This window comes from Pongo pygmaeus, chromosome 4, assembly GCF_028885625.2.
Source record: "Pongo pygmaeus isolate AG05252 chromosome 4, NHGRI_mPonPyg2-v2.0_pri, whole genome shotgun sequence".
Lineage (NCBI taxonomy): Eukaryota > Metazoa > Chordata > Mammalia > Primates > Hominidae > Pongo > Pongo pygmaeus.
The window spans coordinates 5,786,845-5,799,007 of record NC_072377.2 but is presented as its reverse complement, the minus strand read 5'-3'; positions in this window follow the sequence as shown (position 1 = coordinate 5,799,007).

Genomic DNA, 12,163 nt, shown 5'->3' with positions numbered 1-12,163 from the left:
CTTGGGAGGCTGAGGCAGGAGAATCACTTGAACCCAGGAGACAGAGGTTGCAGTGAGCCAAGATCAAGCCACTACACTCCAGCCTGGGCGACAGAGTGAAACTGTGTCTCAAAACAACAACAAAATATATTACTTACTTGAATCTTCAGAACAACCCAATGAAGTAAGAACAATCATTATCATCCCATATTACAGAAGGACAAGGTAAGGTGCCAGGGGGTTAAACGACTTGACCAAGATCACACAGGTAAGGATTACACATAGCACTGGACAAATAGTAGGTCTTCGTTAACTAGTATCTACTATTATTGCTGGTATTATTGTCTTATTTATGTATTTTTAAATAGACCTTAATTTTTAGAGCAGTTTTAGGTTCACAACCAAATTCAAGGGACAGCACAAATAGTTGCCATATAGTTCCAACCCCCTTCACACACACACAGCCTACCCTGCTGTCAACCTCCCCACCACAGTGATAAATTTATCATGCTCAATTAACCTATGCTGACACATCATGATCACCAACATCCCTAATTCACATTAGGGCTCACTCTTGATATTGCACACTCTGTGGATTTGGACAAATGTATAATGACATGGACCCACTATTACAGTATCATACAGAATCATTTCACTGCCTTAAAATCACCTGTTCTCTATTTATTTTTCCTCCCCTTGACTCCTAGCAACCACTAAATTCTTTCTTTTTCCTTTTTCTTTTTTCTTTTTTTTTTTTTTTTGAGATGGAGCCTCACTCTGTTACCCAGGCTGGAGGGCAGTGGCATGATCTCAGCTCACTGCAACCTCCACCTCTAGGGTTCAGGTGATTCTCTTGCCTCAGCCTCCCCACTAGCTGAGATTGCAGGCACCTGCCACCACACCCAGCTACTTCTTGTATTTTTAGTAGGGACAGGTTCCACTATGTTAACCAGGCTGGTCTCGAACTCCTGACCTGAAGTGATCTGCCTGCCTCAGCCTCCCAAAGTGCTGGGATTACAGGTGTGAGCCACCTTGCCTGGCCTAACCAATGAAATTTTTAATGTCTCCATAATTTTACCCTTTACATAATATCATAGATTTGGAACCATATAGTACGTAGCCTTTTCAGATTGGCTTCTTTGAGTTAATACACATTTAAGGTCTCCACGCATTTTTGTTGTTGTTTCGGTTGTGTGTGTGTGTGTATGTGTGTGTGTGTGTGGCTTGATAGCTCGTTTCTTTTGGTGCTGAAAAATATTCCATGGTCTGGATGTATCACAGTTTGTTTATCTACTCATCTACTGAAGGACATCTTGGATGTCTCCAAATTTTGGCAATTATGAATAAGCTATTATAAACATTTGAGTGCAGATTTTTGTGTGGACATAAGTTTTCAACTTATTTGGGTAAATACCAAGGACTGCAATTGCTGGATGATATTGTTAGAGTATGATGAGTTTTATAAGAAACTGCCAAGTTGTCTTCCACAGTGCCTGTACCATGTTGCACTCCCACCAGCAATGAATGAATGCTCCTATTGCTCTACCTCCTTGCCACCATTGGGTGTTGTCAGTGTTTTGGATTTGTGACATTTAAAAGAGTACCGTAGCATCCCATTGTTATTTTAATTAGCTGTTCCCTAATGACGTACGATGCTCAGCATCTCTGCATGTGCTCAGCCATCCTACGTCTGCTTTGGTGAAGTGTCTGTTCAAGCCTTTGCTCACTTATTAATCAGGTTGCTTATTTCCTTATTGATGAGTTTTAAGGATTCTTTATTGTTGTGGTTGACAGTCCTTTATCAGATATGCCATTTGCAAATATTTTCTCCCAGTCTGTGGCTTGCCTTCTCATTCTCTTGACAGTATTTTCCACAGAGGAGAAGCTTTAATTTTAATGAAGTCCAGCTCATTAGTTATTCCTTTCATAAATTGTGCCGTTGGTGCTGTGTCTAAGGAGTCACCACCATGCCCAAGGTCATCTTCATTTTCTCCTGGGTTATCTTCTGGGAATTTTATAGTTTTGTATTTTCCATTTAGGTATATTATCCACTTTGTTAATTTTTATGAAGGGTATAATGTTTGGGCCTAGATTTATTTTTTTGCATGTACATGTCTAGTTGTTCCAGCATCATTTGTTTAAAAGACTACTTTTTCTCCATTGCATTCCCATTACTTCTTTATCAAAAATTGGTTTACTATACTTATATGAATCTATTGGGTTGCATTTTAAAAGGATTTTAGAAACATTTATACATCATGAACATTAATCACTTGTTTACTTTATATGCTTAAATCCTTTCCTTATAGACTGTTGCTTACCTTAATTTTTTTCATGGGACAGAGATTTTAACATGCAACATTTTAACCTATTGTTTCTTTAAGCCTCTATGTTTTCTATTTCACATAGACAGGTAGGTATATTATATTAATAATAATATTATTATATATTATTAGCATAACAAAAGGAAGATGATGAGGTGTTTAAAAGAAAATGAAGAATATTAACATAATATTAGAAAATTTAATAAAATAATATAATATATAATATAATCATAATTTTCTGTTATATAAATATTCTATATTTCAAATAATATATTTTCTATATATTATTTATATATAACAGTATTCCATTCTGTTATATAATATTTTATAATTATATAATATTTATATAATGATTAATAAAATATTAAATACATATCAATTAATATACAACATTACATAACAGTAATAATATTATATATTTTGTTCTCACAGCCTCATCATCCTCTTTTTATGTCATACTAATTCATTTGACATGTATCTTTGTGTGTGATATAAAATAGAAATATATCAAACTTTATTTTTCCCAAATTGATGGCTTTTCTGAAAAATATGAGACTTATTCCACATGTCCCCCACTGTATTGAAATAGCTTTTCCACACACTAACTATGAAAAGGATAAGTTATTCTCCACTGTGTTTTTTCATTTTGAAATTTTTATAATGCTTATCATGAATTTTACAATGCTTTTTCCTTCCACACAAATTTTATAATTGGATTGTCCAGTCTCCCAAAGCATATTTTGTGACCTTGCCAGGTGTGCATTAATCTGTCTGTTTCCTTGAGAGTGGGACACAGGCTAAGGCTCCACCCAGGATCCCACGTGCATCTCCTCACATTTCTTTTACGTTCTAAAGATTGTTATAGATTTCACATATATTTAGGGAATTATTTCTTTACTTTTCTATTAGTGCAATTGTAAAATTTTAGTTATAAAATGTTCTAATTGCTTATTCTAGTACAGGGAAAGTTATTGTTTACAGTTCTGATAAGTGGCTGTTTTACTCAGTGTGCAAAGGGCTTTCCGTTTATCCTCCTGGCTTTTCTAGGCATCTAATTACACTGTTGGTAAATTCCAGTTCCCTCTAACTTATTTTTATTTTCATCACCGTGATGAGGACATTGGGTGATAGGTGCTGTTAGCAGGAAGAACAGGAATCTCTGGCTTACACATGACTCTTACGGAAATGGTCTGAGTTCACGAATCTCTGGCTTACATATGACTAATGGAAATGGTCTGAGTTCACACACATGGAAGATTTAGTGCAGGGTTCCAGTAGACAGCACGTGTCAACTTAAAGAACTTTCCTTCTTTTACTACTTTGCCAGTTTTTTTTTCTTTTTGAAGGAATGGTGGTGAATTTTGTTGCATGCTATTTTAGCATCTGAGATAATTTTCTACTTGAAAATTACCTACTTGAAAATGCTGATGTGATTAATTTCAAAACAGATCACTCAGTCCTTTAGTAACTTAGAAAGGTAAGTATTGCTGTACCTGTCTTTACACATCACCACATCGATGCTCAGAGAAGCCAATTAACTTGCCCATGGTCACAGCTATTGAGTGTTGGAGTGAAGGTTAAATTAGGTTTGTCTGGCACCAAAGCTTATGACCTCACTTGGGCTGGACCTTAGGGCTAAAGTACTCTTTTAATCCTCCCCTTAGACTGTGGGACACTTTTGAATTCCGGAGAAGGAGGAATGGCAGGGAACCATCATCAGTATGAAATGTCCCTGTAGAAAGCTTTTGTCCTGCTGCTGTGGATGCAGTTCCACCTGGTCCCAGGGGAGCAAGGATGGAGCGACGGTGAGCACCTCCTTCAGGGATTCCTCAGCCACTACTCTCATAGGCAAGCTGTCTGCTGTGCCACCTGAGAGCCCATGGCCCCAGCACTGCTGACTGATGGTGGGGATGGAGGACAGGAGATGGCGTCTCCCTTTTGGCCAAGGATGGCAGTTTTCTCATCTACTCCTCCCTGCTCAGGATGGGACAGACCAGTGTCTCCACTAAGCTGCAGGCCTGAGACGCTTTGTCATCACCCCCCAGTCTTTTTGTCAGATGTAGGCAATTCCATGTTGTGGCAGCACCTGTCTCCTAGGGTTGCCCTAGGTCTTCATCCTCCTGGGCAGTTTCTTCCATTCATGAAAACAGGTGAGTCACCTGGGCCAGCTTAGACCCACCTGGATAGCCAGCCAACCTCAGTTTCACCTCAATGGAGGTTTCCATCACCTTCCCAGCAATCTATGCCCTCTTCCCTCCTCCTGCATCCCAGGGGACATGGATGTCCAGCCCAGAAGTTGATTCCAACTGCTTCTGCCCTACACACAGCCAGTCTTTCCAGGCTGTATTTGTCCCTTTCCACACTGCTGATAAAGACATACCTGAGACTGGGCAATTTACAAAAGAAAGAGGTTTAATTGGACTTACAGTTCCATGTGGCTGGGGAAACCTCACAATCATGGTGGAAGGAAAGGAGGAGCAAGTCCCATCTTGCATGGATGGCAGCAGGCAAAGAGAGAATGAGGAAGATGCAAAAGCGGAAACCCATGATCAAACCATCAGACCTCATGAGATTCATTCACTACCAGGAGAACAGTATGGGGGAAACGGCCCCCATGATTCAATTATCTCCCACCAGGTCCAGCCCACAACACATGGGAATTATGGGAGTACAGTTCGAGATGAGATTTCAGTGGGGACACAGCCAAACCCTATCACAGGCTCTGTCGGTTCTGTCTCCTCAATGTTTCTCGGCTTCATTCCCTTTTCACGTCTCCATGAGAACAGTCTCAGCCACCCCACCTTCTGTAGGTATCACAGAGCTCCGTGTTCTGCCTCTACTCAACTTCTTCCAGGGCTTTCTTTATTCTGCACCATGGTGGTCCTTCCAGAAGCCCCTGAATGCCCACCTCCATGGCTGTCAATTGCTCTTAGGACAAAATCTGTGCAAGGTTTTCAAAATCTGTACCATCTGGCCCCTGCTTCCTTCCACACCTCACAACCCCCTCCTCCCTTGTATTCTACTTCCCATGCAAAGTGAAATTCTTCAAGCCTTGGTCCCTCTTACCTCCAGGCTCACACAGGCTGCCTGGGCACTCTGGGGTCCTCACACCCTGTCACCCCAATGCAGCCCTGGCAACCTTCCCTGCAACTGCAAGCAATGCACATCTCCACCAGGGAGACAGTGGGACAGCTGTGTGTCCATTGCTACAGCCAGAAGGATTCTCAAAACAGAGCCTGGAACTGAAGATGCTTGGGAAGGACCTGTTGATGAAATGGTGCTGTGTGAGGGCTGTGGGTTGAACTGATCCCCACCCCCTACCGAATTCTTATGTTGAAGTCTTAACTTCTGCTGTTTCAGGACAGAACTTTATTTGAAGATAGGCCCTTTAATGAGGTAATGAGGCTAAATAAGGTCATACGAGTGGGCTCTAATCCAATATGGCTGATATAAGGATTGGAGACTGGCCTGGGCAACAAAGCAAGACCTCATCTCCAAGAAGAAGATGAAAGAGAGCAAGAGAAGAAGAAGGAGAAGAAGAAGAGGAAGAAGAAGAAGGAGAAGAAGAAGAGGAAGAAGAAGAAGGAGGAGGAGGAGGAGGAAGAGGAGGAGGAGGAGCAGGGAGGAGGAGGAGAAGAAAAAGAAAGAAGAAAGAAGGAAGAAGGAGAAGAAGAAGGAGGAGGAAGAGGAAGAGGAGGAGGACAGGAGAAGGAGAACAGGAGGAGAAGGAGGAGCGGAGGTGGAGGAGAAGGGGGAGGAGGATTGGGGGAGTAGGAGGAGGGGAAGGAGGAGGGGGAGGGGGTGATTAGGATGCAGATAAGACACAAAGAAGGATGACCATATGAGGACAAGACAAGAAAGCAGCCAAGAAATTGAGGTCTCACTGGAAACCAAACCTGCAGATACTTTGATCTTGAACGCCTAGTTTCCAGAAGAGTGAGAAAATAGACTTGAGATGTTTAAGCCCTCCAGTCTGTGGTGTTTTGTGATGGCATCCCTATGATACTAATGCAATGAGCACCCATGGTTTAACTAAGAGAACAACTATTCAAGTTCTTACAGCCACAGGGAGCAAACACACAGGCAATGGGCTTCAGTTCACATGTCCATGTCTGCTTCTTGCACTCTCTGCTACCGGCCTCCACTGGCTTTTGTCTTCGGTGGTAGTTTGGCATATAATCCCTCTCCTCATCAGTTTACAATCCAAATTATACAAAAGAGATTTCATCTTGTCTTTAATTTAGGCATGACCAAGGTAGCATTCTATATCAATCTGTAGGCTATAACAAATAAATATAAAAACTGATGCCCACACAAGCTAAAGAATGCAGATGGTAGAAATAAACTGCAGAAACAAATATACACACATGCATAAACACACATGTAGAAACACACACATGAATAAACACACATGTAGAAACACACACATGCATAAACACACATGTACACACAAGGGCATGCACACATACACATGTGCGCAACACACAGGCATGGACATGTATATATACACATGCACACACTTATAACAAATATGCACACATATCTACAAGAGTTGTAAAATACTCAGTTACTCTGAGTTTGAGCTGAGTGGTATTTGGACTGCCTTTAAAATTTGTCACATTAATTTTTGTGCTGTCAAGAAGCTGTGTTGGTGACTCTCACTTCTCCCTATTTTATTTGATTTTATTTTATTTTATTTTATTTTATTTATTTTGAGACGGAGTCTTGCTCTGTTACCCGGGCTGGGGTGCAGTGGCTTGATCTCGGCTCACTGCAGCCTCTGCCTCTCGTGTTCCAGCAATTCTTCTGCCTCAGCCTCCTGGATAGCTGGGATCACAGGTGCACACCACCACGCCTTGCTAATGTTTGTATTTTTAGTAGAAACAGGGTTTCACCATGTTGGCCAGGCTGGTCTTGAACTCCTGACCTCAAGTGATCCGCCCGCCTCACCCTATCAAAATGCTGGGATTACAGGCATGAGCCATTGCGCCCGGCCCTCCCTGCTTGATGTTTATTTATTGCCTTTCTACTTGGCTGCTTGTTTCCAGAGACGGCATGGTTGAGTTTAGGTCCACGATCATATTCATCATCACATCAGCGACCATAGCAAATGCCACCGTCTCTTCTCCCTGTGCTGTTACAATGCTGGGGAGATGCAGAAAGGACAGAGACTTATTGACATAGTGTTATTTAATTATCTTGGTAGCCTTTTGAAAAAACAGGAAGGAAGTGTTCCAGGCAGCCGCCTCACCATCTCAGGCAGCATTTTTTGGTCACTGTGTGTCTGCCTCTCACTTTCATATCCTTGCTGCTTGCTCTCCTGGGCTTTCTCAAGAAAATGAAATTCCTCCGGATTTGCAGCCTTGGATATGAGCAGCCATGTCCCGTACTGCAGGCAGCTGCCACTGAACTTTCAAACCATGCCTGCCCAAATCCCAGAGCTTGGCTCTTCACCATCATAATAAAACAAGATTTCTAATGCAGTGCTGAAGCTCAAGATAGAAAGATTCCTGTTTTGCCAATGTTAGCTTTGCCAACAGAATAATGTATTTGCCTGGGCCCAGTCTTCTTTATTGAGGATTCCTAGTGCTCTAAGTTTATGTCACTGACATTTATTAAAATTTAAAAAAAAAAAAGGTCTCAGTGCAGAGCTGAAGCATGAAGCGTGCAGATGAAGCCACGCAGCTCTAGGAGGTTTCATCACCACCAGGGGTTCCCTCCCACCGCCTCCACAGAGGGTGGATCAGGCTGTTCCCCAACCCTGGATCCTCTCCAACGCTCTGAGATGCATGAGGTCTGCCTACAAGGGATTTCATGGAGAGAGGCCCTTGGGCCATGGCCTCAAGCAATACCTCATTCCTCATTCCTGAGCAAGAGCAGAGGCCTGCTTGCACTTGCACCCAGCTAAGGGGAGTGAGATGAGCCATGCATTCCGTGTGGGCTTTTGCTCAGCAAAGGCACAGAAAGCAGGGTGCCTGGAGGGAAGGATCTGGCAGGGTCTTTGCAAGAGGCAGAGTCAGGAACGCTGTTGCTGGAAGGTGAGCATCCTCAGTTTATTTGTTACTGATCAATTACTGCATCTGTTGGTGCCAGCGATGGTTCTGTGCACTCCCCACTGAGTGAGCCTCCATGGGAACCCTGAACCCCACTTTGCAGAGGGCCTTGTGTCGCCATCTGTAAACACCGTCTTCCTGTACTACTTCTGCTTTCTCAGCTTCAAAGAAAGAGGCTGAGCTTTCTCTCTGAGTTCTCAACCCTTTGTACCAGCTAATTCTCTGTTTCAGATATACGGAGAACCCAATTCAAATTGGCACGAGCATAATAACAGGGCATCTATCTATTCATATTACTGAAAGCCCATGAAGTCGGACTGGCTTCTATCAGGACTTGACCCAAAAGCTCAAGTGACACTAGCAGTCTTGATCTCCTTCCCCAACTGAGCTCTGCCTCCCTAGCCCCAGCAAGGTGGCTGCAGGAGCTCCAAGCGTGAAGCCCTTGTACCATCTTTCAGGGGCTGAATAATAGCTCCTGCAAAGATCTCCACACTGCAATTCCCAGAACCCTTGAATGTTACCTTTTGTGGAAAGAGGAACTCTATCGATGTGACAGAGTGAAGGGTCTTGAGGTAGGGAGATTATGCTGGATTTTCCAGATGGACCCACATGTAACCCAAGGGTCCTTATAAGAGGCAGGCTGCAAGGTCAGAGATGGGGAAGGAGGCATGATTACGCTGCATGGCTGGATTGAGGGTGGAGGAACACAGGAGCCTCTAGAAGCCGGAAAGCAAGGACATGGATCCCCACCCCAAGAGCCTGCAGAAGGGCCTAGTTCTTCTAACATCCTGACTTTAACCTAGGTAGACTGACTGGGGACACTGGCCTCCAGGACTATAAAATAATAAATCTTTATTGTTTCATGCATGCCGTAGGTGTACACTCACTTTTCAGAGCAGCAGGAGGAAACTAATATACCACCAAATCTCTTTTTCTTTCCAGAAGCCACAGCAAATATTTGTCCTTGCCCTACTGGCTCTAACAGTGTTTTGTTACCACACCCGGATCAATAGCACGACCAGAGGGATGGGACAGGTATTGATGCCATACACCTGGAAAATAACTATGGAGTTTTGAACATTCTATGAGTGAGGCAACATGGGAGGTTCTTTATAGGAATGCTGTTGAATCTAAAACGAGAAAAAATGATAATAAAAACAACCTCACAAGGTTTCAATATCCCTACTGTCAAAACAAGAACAAATATCTTGCAAAAGGGCATTTAAGTTGCAGAGCTGGGGCTTTCTGCCTCCAAACCCCAATTCTTTCCATCTCTTTGCTTCCATGTCATGTCGCATTCCTTTTGTCACATCCCACAACCATCGCCATCATCATCACTGCTGCAATATGGGCCAAAGAACCCGAAGAAAAGACGCTGCTGTATTTCACAACTTTAGCATGTGAGAGGAAAGCCTTGTTTCATCTGACAGGCCAAGAGTTGCTCCTGGGAAACAACCAATCCTGTTTAAAGCTGAGGTTAGGGCCTGGCCCAACCCACTTCCTCTGTAGTTGACACTTGAATTGGATGACACGGGACCAAGGTCTCTGCAATTTCAATTTCTCCTGAGTCAAAGTCCCTTAAGACCAATGAAGCAATGAGGGAGCCTCATCCTTAAAGAGATGCAGCTGCTGACCCACTGGAGTTTGGAGGGACTGGTCCACCCAGGCTAGTTCTGTTCCTGTCACCCCACCCAGTCTTGCTGTTCCCTGGGGCTTGCCTTGATATCTTGCCTCTTGTTTATGCAACATCATTTCACCTCCCCGTGAGCAGAAACCTCCCTTTCCACATGCAGGGACTTAGCAACTCGAAGTACTTATTGCATTCATGCGGTGGGGTTTGCCCTCCTGCTTCTTCTGCCTTACTGTGTCAAGACGGAAGCACTTCCCACCTGCAAGGCAAGATCCCCCACCCCAACCCTTCAGGCTGGTTCCTGCAACATTTCATGAGGTGGCCTGGGACTGAGGCCCCTGGATCCCTTCATGTTCCGGGTGACCTGATCCTTGAATTACAACAGCAACACCCTGTAATCGGATCTGCTCCGTCTTCCATCCCCATGAAGACACACACGCTCCTGCAGCCGGGCTTCATGCCACCCTGCAAAGCTGCCACCCACAGCCCCTGCTGAGGAAGCTTGGACCCCACCAAACCCTCCACACCCAGGCCACCATCCAGAAAGAGCCCCATTCCTGACAGTTTGTTACTTGCTATTGCACAGTTTAAAAGCAAGCATCTCTCATAACAGTAGCTTGCATGTGCTCAATCTTTTTGCTTTTCTTTCTTTTACCCAAAATGTATTCCTTAAAAAATGACAATCCATATGAGCCCATCAATCTCTATTTTTAAAGCATAGCACCTCTCCCTTCCTCTTCCTTTCCTGCTCATCTGTGCAGAGGAGAGACAAGCATTCCTGCTCCTTATGTTAGCTCTAGGAATTGTCTGGCTCTCCTCAAGGAGAAAGCTTCACTCATGTTACAGGGAAGGCTGCATTTTGTCTGTAGATAGTAATTGTTTAGGCAATGTGAGATGCAACTTGGAAGTCATATCATGTTTTTGTTTTATTCTGGATTTCTGCCTACTAAAATGCTGACTAAGCAAAGAGCATGGGGATAAATATAAGTCAGAATTTATTTATTGGGGGAGCAATCAACACAAAAAGCTTAATGGCTTGGTGGATTTCTCTCTCTCTCTCTCGCGCTCCCTCTCTCTCTCTCTATATATATATATATAGCTCTTCACCATCATAATAAAACAATATACATATACAGAGAGACAGAGATGTGTGTATATATATATCTTTTTAAAAAAGTAATGTCATTTTGAGATATTTTCTTCATTATTAATTTAAAGAAGAGTCATGAAGACAGAGTTACTGGTATGAACAGGAGCCAGCTTTCAGAACTGGAAAAGAGATCTTTATTTCTGCTTCCACTCACTGAGGGAGAGGCTGAGAAGCAGAAGTTGAAGGGGAGACAGTAACTACAGTCACGTGCTGTATAGGGACATTTTGATCAAGGATGGACTGCCTACATGACAGTGGTCTCATAAAATTATAACTGTATTTCTACTGTGTCTTTTCTGTGTTTAGATATGACATATTCAGAGTCACAAATGCTTATTGTGTTACAGTTGCTTACAGTATTCAGTAGAGTAACACACTGAAGGTGTTTGTAGCCGAGGAGCAATAGGCTCTACCATACAGCCGATGTGTGTAGGAGGCTAGACCATTGGCATTTGTGTGCGTACACTTTGTCATGTTCACAGGACGGAATCACCTGTTTCTTAAATTGTATCCCCACTGTTAAGAGATGCCTGACTGCATTCAAGTCACCAGCAACCGATAATAGCAGCACGCCCAGGACGGAGCCCCTGGCCCCCAGCCCGGAGCATAGCCCCACGCAGCTGTCACACAGGCCGTCAGCTTGGTTTTATGACCCTTCTTAGGTTGCAAACTTACCAATATTTTTCACCATGGGAAAATAAATTATGAGCGATTGGCTTGCAGATAATCTTTGCATGATCATTTCTGTGTGGCTGAATTCAGATATCATCAAATATTTGATAAGGCTTGGATATTTAAGGAAAAATGGTAATAATTTAATGTGCTTTTAAACATTTACACAAGTGATTAAAATCCTCACTGTATCCTTTGCTATTTGTCTGCAGGAGAACATTGCAGAGTGTCTTTGACAGACAGCAATGTCCCTCTTTTGTGTCACTGCAAGGCCATCACTATGGGGGGTGGAACTGACTGATCTGACCCTCAGGCCCCTGGCAAGTCTGGGAGCCAGGGAGGTTCTAACGTATTG